Source organism: Panicum hallii, chromosome 3, assembly GCF_002211085.1.
Source record: "Panicum hallii strain FIL2 chromosome 3, PHallii_v3.1, whole genome shotgun sequence".
In the NCBI taxonomy this organism is placed as follows: domain Eukaryota; kingdom Viridiplantae; phylum Streptophyta; class Magnoliopsida; order Poales; family Poaceae; genus Panicum; species Panicum hallii.
This window is the reverse complement of record NC_038044.1, coordinates 7,690,405-7,703,221: the sequence shown is the minus strand read 5'-3', so window position 1 is coordinate 7,703,221 and position 12,817 is coordinate 7,690,405.

Genomic DNA, 12,817 nt, shown 5'->3' with positions numbered 1-12,817 from the left:
CCCAACTAAAGTTCAGGAAGTTATGGATTGGAAGCCACCAACTTCAGTCCATCAAATTTGAAGTTTCCTTGGATTGGTAGGATATTATGACTGAGCTACTTAAGAAAGACGCTAAATATCGATGGGACAATAAGTGTGATGAAGCATTCCATACCTTGAGAAAGCTTCTAACAACCGCTCCCGTGTTAGCTCAGCCAGATAATACCCAGCCTTTTGATGTCTACTGTGATGCTTCTGGGACTGGTCTTGGTTGCGTTCTAATGCAAAACGACCGAGTCATTGCTTATGCATCCAGAGCGCTCCGGAACCATGAACAAAACTATCCAACTCATGACCTGGAGTTGGCAGCAGTTGTTCATGCTCTTAAAATCTGGAGACATCATCTTATGGGCGCTAAGTGTAACATTTACACTGACCATAAGAGCCTCAAATATATATTTACCCAAGCGGGTTTGAACATGAGGCAAAGGCGATGGCTAGAATTGATCAAAGACTATGACCTTGAGGTATATTACCATCCTGGTAAAGCCAATGTGGTTGCGGATGCACTTAGCCGCAAGGCACATTGTCATTGTTTATCTATAGCTGCTATCAGTGACACTCTCTGTAATCAGATGAGAAAACTCAATCTTGAAATCATTCCTCAAGGCAGTCTAAATCTTTTAACCATGGAAAATACCCTTCGAGATAAAATCATTATGTCACGGTTACATAATGAGGGTATTCAAATTATTAAATCGAAACTATCTCAAGGAGAAGCTAAATACAAATGCTTTCGTATTGATTCTCAAGGAGTCTTGTGGTTTAACAAGCGCCTTGTTGTGCCAAAAGATCATCAACTTCGAAAACAAATCCTTGATGAAGCCCATCTATCCAAATTCTCTATTCATCCTGGTAGCACCAAAATGTATCAAGATCTACGACAGCATTTTTGGTGGACCAGAATGAAACGAGAAATTACCAAATATGTATCTGAGTGTGATACATGTCAGAGGGTCAAAGCCAGTCATCTTAAGGCATCTGGTACCCTTCAGCCACTGCCCATTCCGTCATGGAAATAGGAAGACATTAGTATGGATTTCATTGTTGGTCTTCCTAATACATCTCAAAAACATGACTCCATATGGGTAATCATTGATAGACTCACAAAAACGGCTCATTTTCTTCCCGTACATACCACTTACTCCGCTAAGAAATATGCCGAAATCTATCTTGATCAAATTGTTCGATTACACGGTGTTCCTAAGACCATCATCTCTAATCGAGGAGCACCATTCATTGCACGCTTCTGGGAGCAATTGCAGTCTGCTCTCGGCACCAAACTAATCCGAAGCTCTGCATATCATCCTCAGACGGATGGACAAACTGAGCGAGTCAACCAAATTCTTGAAGACATGCTCCGAGCTTGTGTCATTCACTATGGTACGAGTTGGGACAAATGTCTTGCCTTGGCCGAATTTTCTTACAACATTAGTTACCAATCCAGTCTTCAGATGTCACCTTTTGAAGCATTATATGGTCGCAGATGTCGAACTCCTTTGAGTTGGTCTGAGACCGGTGAGCGCAAAATCTTCGGACCGGATTTAGTTGTTGAAGCCGAGGATAAGGTCAGAATTATTCAAGGCAATCTAAAAACAGCCCAATCTAGACAAAAGAGTTATGCGGATCGAAGGAGCAAACCTTTGCAGTTCCAAATAGGAGATTTTGTATATCTCCAAATATCTCCTATTAAAGGTATTCAACGTTTCGGCATAAAAGGAAAACTAGCACCCCGATATATCGGACCTTTCAAAATTCTTGAAATTTGTGGCCTAGTGGCTTACAAACTTCTCCTTCCACCACAAATGGCTGCTATTCACGATGTTTTCCATGTCTCTCAACTTAAGAAGTGTCTCAAGATACCCACAGAGATTGTGGAAACCCGAGCTATTGAGATCGGACCCGATCTATCCTATATTGAACAACCCATCAAAATTTTGGATACTAAGGAAAGGGTCACCAGAAGAAAGACGGTTAAGATGTATAAGATCTTATGGGTTCATCATATAGAAGAAGAAGCAACTTGGGAGACATAATTCTATCTTCAACAGAATTTCCCAACTTTCCTTCCAACAAATTCCCCAAATCTGATCATCTGATTCTATTCAGCTTTCGAATCTCGGGACGAGATTCTTTTTAGGGGGGAAGGCTATGACATCCAGGTAATAAAGGATATTGACTCTAAGCTCTAGTGTAAAATAGGTATGTTTGTTATGGGTAATATTAAGGGCTAGGGGTGTAGTTGTAATTTCTATATAATATAGGCCTTAAGTGTATGATGGGTGGTTTGGCAAGAAGCTTTGAAATCTAGGACAAATATAATGTTTGGTGCAAAAAATTTTATGCTTTCATCAAGAGAGTAACCCCTAAGTAAGTGTAAGGACCTATCTGTAAATAAACCTAAGCTATAGGGTCTTTTATGCAAATAACTAGGGGATAAAAGTAACTTCCATGTTTACCTGAGGGCCTATTTATAAAAGTTCTTATCATCATGACATTTCATGAATGTTTGCAAATATGTCAAAAATTTGATCAAAACTTTGTTTGGTAAGGATAGGGGTAATTTAAATTCTACCTCGTTCAAAATTCAACATGTAATGTTGTAAACTTTGAGTTTTTGAAGTTGAGTCCTAAAGTAAGTTTGTAGAGCTTGAAAAACCCTACAACTTTCATTTTGAGACTTTTCTCATTTGATCTTTAGATCAGTGAGAATTTTTAGTTTACAAAGAGACCCCTGAGCTTTCAAAGTTTTCCAAATCAGCCCTTGGACTTTTCCCCTTCTTCCACCTCTGCACACCCTCTGCTTCCTCTGCTTCCCGCTCTGCCGCCGGCGCAGGACCTTCCCCCTGGTCGCTGCCCTGCCCTCGCCGCCGTTCAGCTCCTGTTGCTCTCTCCCCACGCGTCACTCTACCTCTGGCTGCCGCCGTAGCCCCCTCCCCGGTGTCCTCCCGCGCGTGCGCCACAGTGCTCCCGAGCGCTCGCCGGCCGCCACCTCACTGCCCGCCATCCTGAGCGCAGCCGTGGCCATCCCTTCCTCTATTCCTTTTCTTCTCTTTTGCAAACCCAGTGCTGCTACAAACCGACCGAACCCTCCTTTCCTCCAGCCGCATTGCTCTACCTTCTTCCCCGCAACCACCAAGCACCGAGCCGCCGCCGCGCCTTTTCCGCCGGAATCCTCCCCAACAGCACCACTCCGCCAGAATTCCGCTAGCCCAGTGCTTCCTCACCTTCTCCCATTGCCCCCCAGCTTGATCTGGTCCAGCCCCAGCCACCTCCTTGCCGGATTTGCCCCCGCCCCGAGCCGCCCCTCACCGGCGCTGCCCCGAGCTGACCTCGTCGTCGACAGCCCCCTCCGCCACCTCTTCGGTCGATTCAAGTACGGAAACCCTACCCCCATCGCCTCCTGGTGCTCGTGCGCACCTTAGCTTCGCTTGTGCGCCAGTCCTTCGCCGGGAACGGCGACGCGCCGCCACGGCCGCCGCCCCTCCCCGTCGTCAGCCCTGTTTCCCTTTTAGCCGTCGTGCATTTCCACTTCCACTGCAGTCTCTAGGTCCCATAGGTTCTGCCCCACCGGCCCCTCCCCGCCGGCGACCTCGCCGCCGGCGAGAACACGCCGGGACCCCGCGGCCAGCCACTGTCGAGGTCGGGCAGGGATGTATCTGTGAGAAGATTGTTTCTTCCAAGGACCCGAGTGCAAAAAGACCAACCCCCTCCCCTTAGTGATTCTATTATTTGATGTGATGCAGCTGCTGTATTGTAAAATTCATAACAAACCATAGAAAAATCCAAAAATTACAAAACTAGTTTTACTAGAAACTAGATTTTAAATTCTACAACTTTTGTTAAATGAGTTTGGTTTAAATCTGAATATTTTTGAGTCTATTTTAAATCTAAGATAAGGGAGTATAATGTCCATAGCTCCTACATATTGACTTTGTTGATTATGATTTTTGGTATACAATTTCTATAGATGATGTATGAATTGATGTGAAATTTTTACACCCAATTTCATAACTTAAATTCTTTTAAGTTGATCATTTCAATTTGTTTTGAAATAGAATTAGCTAAGCATACCTATTAAAGCTTAACTAATTAGATCTCTTGGTCATGATCTATTAAGTATGCAATTGTTCTATGTTTAAATTTTCAAAACTTTATAATTCTATTTACCTAGGATTTGAATTTTAACTTGATATTTGTATTCAAATTCAAATGTTTTAGTCCCTATTTTCAATAAATCCAACACTATGATCATGACTTACATAAGAATAATAGCTCAAGACTGAACCCCCTGTTGTTTCATGAGTTCATGTGTGATAACCATTTGGATTGCAACTTTATCATGAAATAAAATAAAAGAGTATGCTTCCCTTAACTTATAAGTTTTGCATATCATATAGACTCGACTACCCTTGCCGACGGTGATTACGAGCTAATCGCGGACGAAGCCGAGGAAATTCCTGCAGACTCCAGAGACGCCGTCGAAAGTCTAACTGAAGTTCCGAACCAAAGTTCGGAAAGCCTTGACCCTACTGCCCCCAACCCTACGCAAGAAGGCAAGCCCCGGACATAACCCACTACTTTATTTACACTGCAATCTATATCTATTTATCTATATTTATGCATTATGTCTAGGAGTTGGATTGGAACCCTAGATGCATGAATCCTAGGAACCTATGTTTTGCACCTGAGTCCATATCGAATAGATGCTTTGCTAATAGGATCGGTAGAAGTCGGGTGATTTCCTGTCACTCGCGCGATATAGGAGTTGTAATGTTTACATTCCTGTTATCACTATAAGGATGACGGACGGGAGTTTTGTAAGGTATCATGGTTGAGGTGATACCCCTTGTTGAAATTGATAAGGTCGCAGTGTGTGGTGATCGGGGTTAAGCGTTTGAAAGTACTAACCACATGCCGTGAGTTTTGGGTAAGCGGCAAGCCTAGTAACCAATCGGCCCGAGGAGTGGACATACCTCCCACCACTCGTATTTGCTTCTTCTGGTTACTTGATTCGACGTGTAGGAATACGTGTTGCAAGGGCAACCAGGAATACGGGTTTTGTAGTCACGCTACAGACGTATGTCCTGCACTTTGGAAGTGCGTATGGTCCTGCAGTCGCTTGTGGTGGACCTGTCCACGAGTCGGAATGAAAGGCAAACGGTTGCTTCGGAATGACCCTTTGGTGTTCCAAGCGTGTGAGTTAGGTTTACCTTGCAAGGTTTGAAATTCGATTCAGAATCGTTCGTTTCTCGCGGAGATTGAGACTGCTTGATCCGTTTGTCAAATAGAGTAACAAGAGTAACTTTGTGATTATCAAAGATGATGTTTGACTAAAGATTATACCATGCTTACCTAGCTATAGGTGCTCACCTAGAATGGATAATCAACTAGAACCTGAAAGCTAAAAGTTAAAATTAAGGATCTACTCTTTGTTGCTTTTCAGCTGAAACTAAATCCAGAACCATTATAAGCCTTCATAAGTCTAGATACATGGCTAAGTATACCATGACCGGGTAAGTCTTGCTGAGTATTAGAATACTCAGTCTTGCCTTGTAACTTTTGTTCAGGTAATCCTCCTGATGGCTCAGCTCTGCCTGTACCGTGGCCCTATCCTCTACTGATGGTTGGTCCGTGGAGTGGGACCCGTCCCCGGCCAACGCAGACTCTTCCAAGTGATGTCATGCAAGGGCGAGCATGACATCTACACTGACGACGTGTATCATACCGTACTTTAAACTCCGCTGCTTGACCTAAAACTTATGTCAGTTCTGTAATAATTTTCCCGGTTGGGGAAGTTATGTTACTTTAAAACCCTCATGTAATATATCTGCCTGTGATGTAAAATGTGATGGCATTCATATCTGGACTCGCCCTCGTGCGGGGTACCTTGTTTGATCCTGCTTTCGGTGGTTTATCGGGACGTTACCCGACAGGCCAAGGTATTATACCGATTGAAGCACGCCGAAACCCGCAGAAGTGGACTTGCGTACTTGAGCCGGTGTAATTCGGATTGGTTCTGCCACAGATTCGGCCTCCTCACATGAATAAAGTGCATGGCCGGTCTTTAAACTTGTTCGGCTGTCTTACCTAGATTCCTATACTCTTTGTAGATCTTGCTTCCTAAACTTAGCCTCGGGTGTCATTTAGGTCCATATACTCTCAAAATGCAAATCTAAATTCCTAAACTTAGCTTCGGGTGCCATCTAGATCCGTATACTCTTAAAATGTAAATGTAGTTACACCCCATCAATAAAATATAATATGATCAAATATTATGTTTTCAAGCACGCCATTACTTTCATTGCCTCCTTTTCTAACTACTTTTGTCCCTCCTCCATTTGGTAATTCATGGTGTTCATAAGCCCCTGATTCTATTTTCTAGATCGGTATGTTCAGCTCCAAGTTATTTAAGTTTGAATAATCTTCCAAGAATAAAGTACGGTTTTCATGCACACCTAACAAACTAAGATATTGCCTCCAAAGTAAAACATCGTCAAGTTAAGCTTCCTGGATTCATACTCATCAATATTCTTTTATACACGTTGAGCTAAAATTTACTTTATTTGGCTATAATTAAATTATATCTATAAAAATAAGTTTTATTAATTTAATTAGGATGTCACTACATTTTGATAGTACATGATCTAGGTGACACCAGAGACTAAGTTTAGAGACCTAGATTTGTATTTTGAGAGTAAAGAGATCTAAATGACATCCGAGGCTAAGTTTAAAGAGCTAAATCTACAATTTCAAAGTGCAGAGACCTAAATGACACAATCAAATAAATTTAAGGACCGACCATACACTTTACTCTTCTCAAACAAAAGGCAGGCGTAGGCGTTGACTCATTGATCAACGAGTCTTCAGAGGAAGACGAGGAGCCAGGCCAGCCTGAGTTGATTCCTCTGCTCCATCATCACAGGGGCACACAAACAACGACAGAACCGCCATAACGAGCAGAAGATGGCATGCCTGTGCCTGCTGGTCATCAGTTGCTGCAAGCAGGGCGGCTTTGCATTGCAGGAGGAGGACAAGTAGCCTCACATCACAACTCACTGAACACATGAAATCGACAAGACCAACGGCACAACAGAGTACGGCTCCCATGATGAGGAGACGGTGTTTATCTGCTGTTGTACAGAGAAAACATTGTTTTACTGTAACAAAACATGGACTACGTACCTTGCTGCTGTTACATGCAACATGCGTGCAGAACTGCAGATCAGGAAGCAACACCTGCATGCAATTCTTCACAATACAATTTGATCTGCAGATATTTCAAGTTGGAGAACTGCACGATTTGCAATTCATGAAGTTCATGTATTTCACTAAAGACAAACAGGTAGTAGCACCAAGCCAAGCAGGATACTTTGAACCAAAGAATTCAAGAATATTTAGTTCTTCCAGGTTGTGCGGAGGGAAGAGACCGCTGCTCAAAGGTCCTCTCTCTCAATATGGATCGCATCCTCTTCAGATTTATGCAGGTAGGTAGGGAACTGCAGATTTCTGATTCGATGGCCGACGAACTACCATGGCATCAGGCTGCTGCTGGCTTGCTGCAGCAGCGTGCCGGACACCCAACGCGGTCACCACCCCTCCGTCCTCGGAGCTCCGGCCCTGACAAGGACCGACGACCAGACGCCCGCGCTCCTCTCGTCCGCGACGCGTTCCGGACATGCTATTCGCTGGTGCCGCGCCAAGGCCGGTGATTGCAGCCTGTTAGATGAGCCTAGCGTCTGTTAGAGTTAGTCAGATTTGCATGTAAGCCTTCTGTTAGTCATGCGCATGAGGACCGACGTGTGGTTGCCATGCGCATCATGCCCGCGAGAATAGCTCGCGCTAGAGGTGGACGCACATCATGGACGTGGGGATGGACGCGTCGTTAGCGTGATGTGCGGATAATCACCGGAGTCTGTTGCGTTGTGTTCAATAAAGGAGAAGAACAAGCAAGGAAAACGCTGTGGGTTTTGGGCAGCATAAAACTCTCGTGTGCTTGTGTTCCAAGTGTTCGTGTGTGTCCATCTTCACTCACGCCGGCGTTCCGAGCTCGTCCGCGCTGGTCACCGGCGTTCCAGCTCGTTCCAGAGCTAACATTTGGCATAAGAGCCAGGTTGCTCGTTCCGTCGCGCTCCAATGGCGTCCCCGCCGCGCCGTGGCCGTTCCCCGCCCAAGGTTGAGTCATCTGGCAACAAGACGCCACCAGCATCGCCCAAAGGGAAGGCCCTGCAATGCACGCCGTCGCCGAGCCCTTCCCCGCCGCACCGTTCGCGCACGCGCGACGCCCGACCCCAGTACCGGCGCGAATCGCGCCATCCGCGCGAAGTCATCGTCGAGCGCGTGATTCGTGAGACCGGCAGCTCCGGCCATTGGCCCCAGCTGACGAAGACGAACTACAACGAGTGGGCTCTTCTCATGAAGCTGAAGCTCCAGGCGCGCCACTTGTGGGACGTCGTCGACACCGGAGACGGCGAGTACCACGACGACCGCACTGCCTTGGAGGCCATCTGCAGCGCCGTTCCCACGGAAATGGTGTCCACGCTCGCCGTCAAGGACTCGGCGAAGGGCGCATGGGAGGCCATCAAGACCCTCCGGATTGGTGACGCGAGGCGGCGCAAAGCGACTGCGCAGAACCTCCGCACTGAGTACGAAACAATCACTCTTTCCGATGGAGAACCGATCGAGGACTTTGCGCACCGCCTGAACAGGATCGTGCAGCGCCTCGAGGTGCTTGGCGATCCGGAGCCGGAGGCCAAGGTGGTGGCAAAGTACTTGCGAGTGGCGCGTCCCAAGTACAAGCAACTCATCATATCCATGGAATCCTTCGTTGACATCTCTACGTTGACGATCAAGGAGGTCACCGACACGCTCCGGGCAGCCGATGAGGTCGACACGCTGCCACCACCACCGTCGCCCCAAGTCTCGGGCGGCAAACTGCTGCTCACGGAGGAGCAGTGGTTGGACCGCTACAAGCAGAAGGACGGAGACTCTGGCCGCGGAGGAGCGAACTCCGGCGGCCGGGGCAAGCGCCGTGGCAAGCCGCGCGGCCGGGGAGGAAAGGGCACTCCTAAGGGACGCAACTACTCGGGCCGGGCCAGCCAGGATGATGAATGCAGGCGCTGCGGCAAAAAGGGACACTGGGCCAAAGATTGTCGTGGCAAACTGAAGGTGAAGGAGGAGGCCTACGCGACCCAGGAGGACAAGGCCACCCTCATGTTCGCATACGGGACTATGGACGAGAGCGGCCCAGCCGTGGAGTTGCCTAACTCCACACCGCTCCCGTTAGTTCTCGACGCAGGTGTCGACGACTCCCTTGCACCGCCACCTCCGACTCGCGTTGAGATCGTGGAGGCCAAGGTCTTCGCCGCCATCGACGTTCCGGAGGACCGGGACCTGAAGCGATGGGTCCTGGACACCGGAGCCACCAACCACATGACCGGGTTCCGTGACGCGTTCTCCGACCTGGACACAGGCATCGTTGGGACGGTGCGTTTCGGCGATGGCTCCGTCATCCGGATCAAGGGCCGCGGAACCATCCTCTTCTCCTGCAAGAACGGGGAGCACCGCAGCCTCGGGAACATCTACTTCATCCCACGCCTCACCACCAACATCATTAGCGTCGGCCAGCTCGATGAAGTGGGCTTCAAGGTGCTCATCGAGGAAGGGATGATGCAAGTCTTCGACGAGGAGCGTCGTCTGCTCGCCAAGGTGCACAGGGGCCCAAGCCGGCTCTATGTACTGGAGGTGACCATCGCCCGGCCGATGTGCTGGGCAGCGTATGCCAAGGAAGACGCCTGGCTGTGGCATGCTCGCTTCGGGCATGTCAACTTCGGTGCGCTTAGGAAGATGGGCAGGGAGGAGCTGGTGCGCGGGATGTCGTTACTGGATCAGCCCGACCAGCTGTGCGACGCCTGCCTGGCAGGGAAGCACAAGCGGACGCCATTCCCTTAGCGTGCCTTGGGGCGCTCCACCGAAGTCCTCCAACTTCTCCACGGCGACCTCTGCGGACCGATCTTGCCTCCAACACCTAGTGGTAACCGGTATTTCCTACTCCTCGTTGATGATTATTCACGTTACATGTGGCTAGCCCTGCTGCCCAGCAAGGACGAAGCAGCCACTGCCATCCAGCGCATCCAGGCCGCAGCAGAGCGCAAGACCGGCAAGCCACTGCTCGCCCTCCGTACCGATCGGGGGGGAGAATTCCTGGCCAGCCACTTCCAGGAGTACTGCGCCACGCTGGGAGTGCAGCGCCAACTCACGGCTCCGTATTCTCCCCAGCAAAATGGAGTCGTCGAGCACCGAAATCAAGCCGTCGTGGCCACGGCGAGATCCATGCTAAAGGCCAAGGAGCTGCCAGGCGTGTTCTGGGGGGAGGCGGTCATGACGGTAGTATATCTGCTGAACCGCTCTTCCTCCAAGAGCGTGGGAGGCAAGACCCCCTACGAGCTCTGGACTGGGAGTCCGCCCGGCGTCCACCACCTGAGAACGTTCGGGTGCATCGCACACATGAAGATCACGACGCCGGGGTTGAGGAAGCTCAATGATCGAAGCAGGCGCACCATCTTCGTCGGGTATGAGCCTGGCTCCAAGGCTTACCTCCTCTTCGACCCAACAACGCGTCGCGTACACATCAGCCGCGACGTCTTGTTCGACGAGGGCGGCCAGTGGAGCTGGACCGGGGAGCTGGGAGATACGAGCGGCGACTTCGCCATCGAGGAGGAGTTGGAGGAGTCCCCTGGTGTCGTCACAGTGACGACAACAGCAACCGCTACATCGCCAGCCCACACGATGTCTCCTGCACGCTCGCCAACACTTGCTGCCGCGTGGGCATCGCCCGCGCCTCCTTCCTCCGCAGCAGCGCCAGCACCGGCGTCGCCGTGGACACCAGCGCACGTCGCTGGGCAGCAAGTGCAGTTTGCCACGGACCCTAGCGCTGGGGACGTGGACCTGGACGCCGATCATGACGACGCTCCTCTTCGCTTCAGGAGACTCGATAACGTGCTCGGGCCAACCTCGCTGCCAGGACTGGCACAACGGGAGCTGGAGGAGCATCTCTTGCTGGCAAGTGACACCGAGCCGTCCACTTTTGCCGAGGCACAGCAACATGAGTGCTGGCGCCTTGCCATGCTCGATGAAATGACCGCGATCGAGGCGAACGGGACGTGGGAACTTGCAGATCCACCGGATCACTTGCGCCCGATCGGCCTCAAGTGGGTATACAAGGCCAAGAAGGACGCAGCCGGGATCATCTCCAAGTACAAAGCCCGGCTGGTCGCGAAAGGTTACGTGCAGCGTCAAGGCATGGATTTCGACGAGGTGTTCGCGCCGGTAGCACGTCTGGAGTCCGTGCATCTTCTCCTGGCGCACGCCGCGAATGAAGGATGGCCAGTGCATCACATGGACGTCAAATCAGCGTTCCTAAATGGGGAGCTGCAGGAGGAGGTCTACGTCGAGCAGCCTCCCGGTTTCGTGCTCAAGGAACATGAGGGGAAGGTGCTCCGGCTCGTCAAGGCGCTCTATGGACTGCGCCAAGCACCACGGGCCTGGTACGCCAAGTTGGATGGCTCGCTGATCGGACTTGGGTTTAGAAGGAGCGACTCCGAGCACGCCGTGTACTTCCGAGGAGAGGGTACACGCCGCCTTGTTGTGGGAGTCTATGTTGACGATCTGGTGATCACTGGCAGCTGCTCAAGCGACATCGACAAGTTCAAGTCACAGATGAAGGGCACGTTTCAAATGAGTGACCTGGGACTGCTCCATTACTACCTTGGGCTGGAGGTAAATCAGACCAAGAGGGGCATCACTCTAGGTTAGAAGGCATACGCAGCGAAGATACTCGAGAATGTTGGCTTGTTTGGTTGCAATCCCAGCTGCATTCCAATGGAGCCACGCCTGAAACTGAGCAAGGCAAGCATAGCGCCTGGCGTTGATCCCACTGCTTACCGGAGCATGGTGGGCTCGCTGCGATATCTGGTGAACACGAGACCGGATCTAGCTTTCTCGGTGGGGTATGTTAGCCGGTTCATGGAGAAACCTACCACCGAGCACTTGGCAACCGTGAAGAAAGTGTTGCGGTATGTTGCTGGAACCCTTGACTACGGCTGTGTCTACACAAGGAAGAAGGAGGCTCAACTTGTTGGGTTCAGCGACTCTGATCATGCTGGAGACGTTGACACTCGCAAGAGTACCACAGGTGTCATTTTCTTCCATGGCAAGAACATCATCACCTGGCAGAGTCAGAAGCAGAAGGTTGTTGCACTCAGTTCATGCGAAGCCGAGTATATTGCGTGCACAACAGCTGCCTGCCAGGGAGTTTGGCTGACTCGCCTTCTGTCAGAACTAAAGGGCAAGTCTGAAGGGGCGGTCAGGATCTACATCGACAGCCAATCGGCTATCCAGCTAAGTAAAAATCCTGTCTTTCATGATCGCAGCAAACATATAGATACAAGATATCACTACATTCGGGAGTGCATCGAGGAGGACAGGGTGAATGTTGCTTCAGTTGGCACTACCGAGCAGCTGGCAGATATACTGACGAAACCATTGCCGCGAGAGCGTTTCTGTGAACTTCGCGACAAGCTTGGCCTCGTCAAGATCAAGTAGAGGAGACGCAAGGCTCAGGAGGAGATTTGTTAGATGAGCCTAGCGTCTGTTAGAGTTAGTCAGATTTGCATGTAAGCCTTCTGTTAGTCATGCGCATGAGGACCGACGTGTGGTTGCCATAGGCATCATGCCCGCGAGAATAGCTCGCGCTAGAGGTGGACGCACATCATGGACG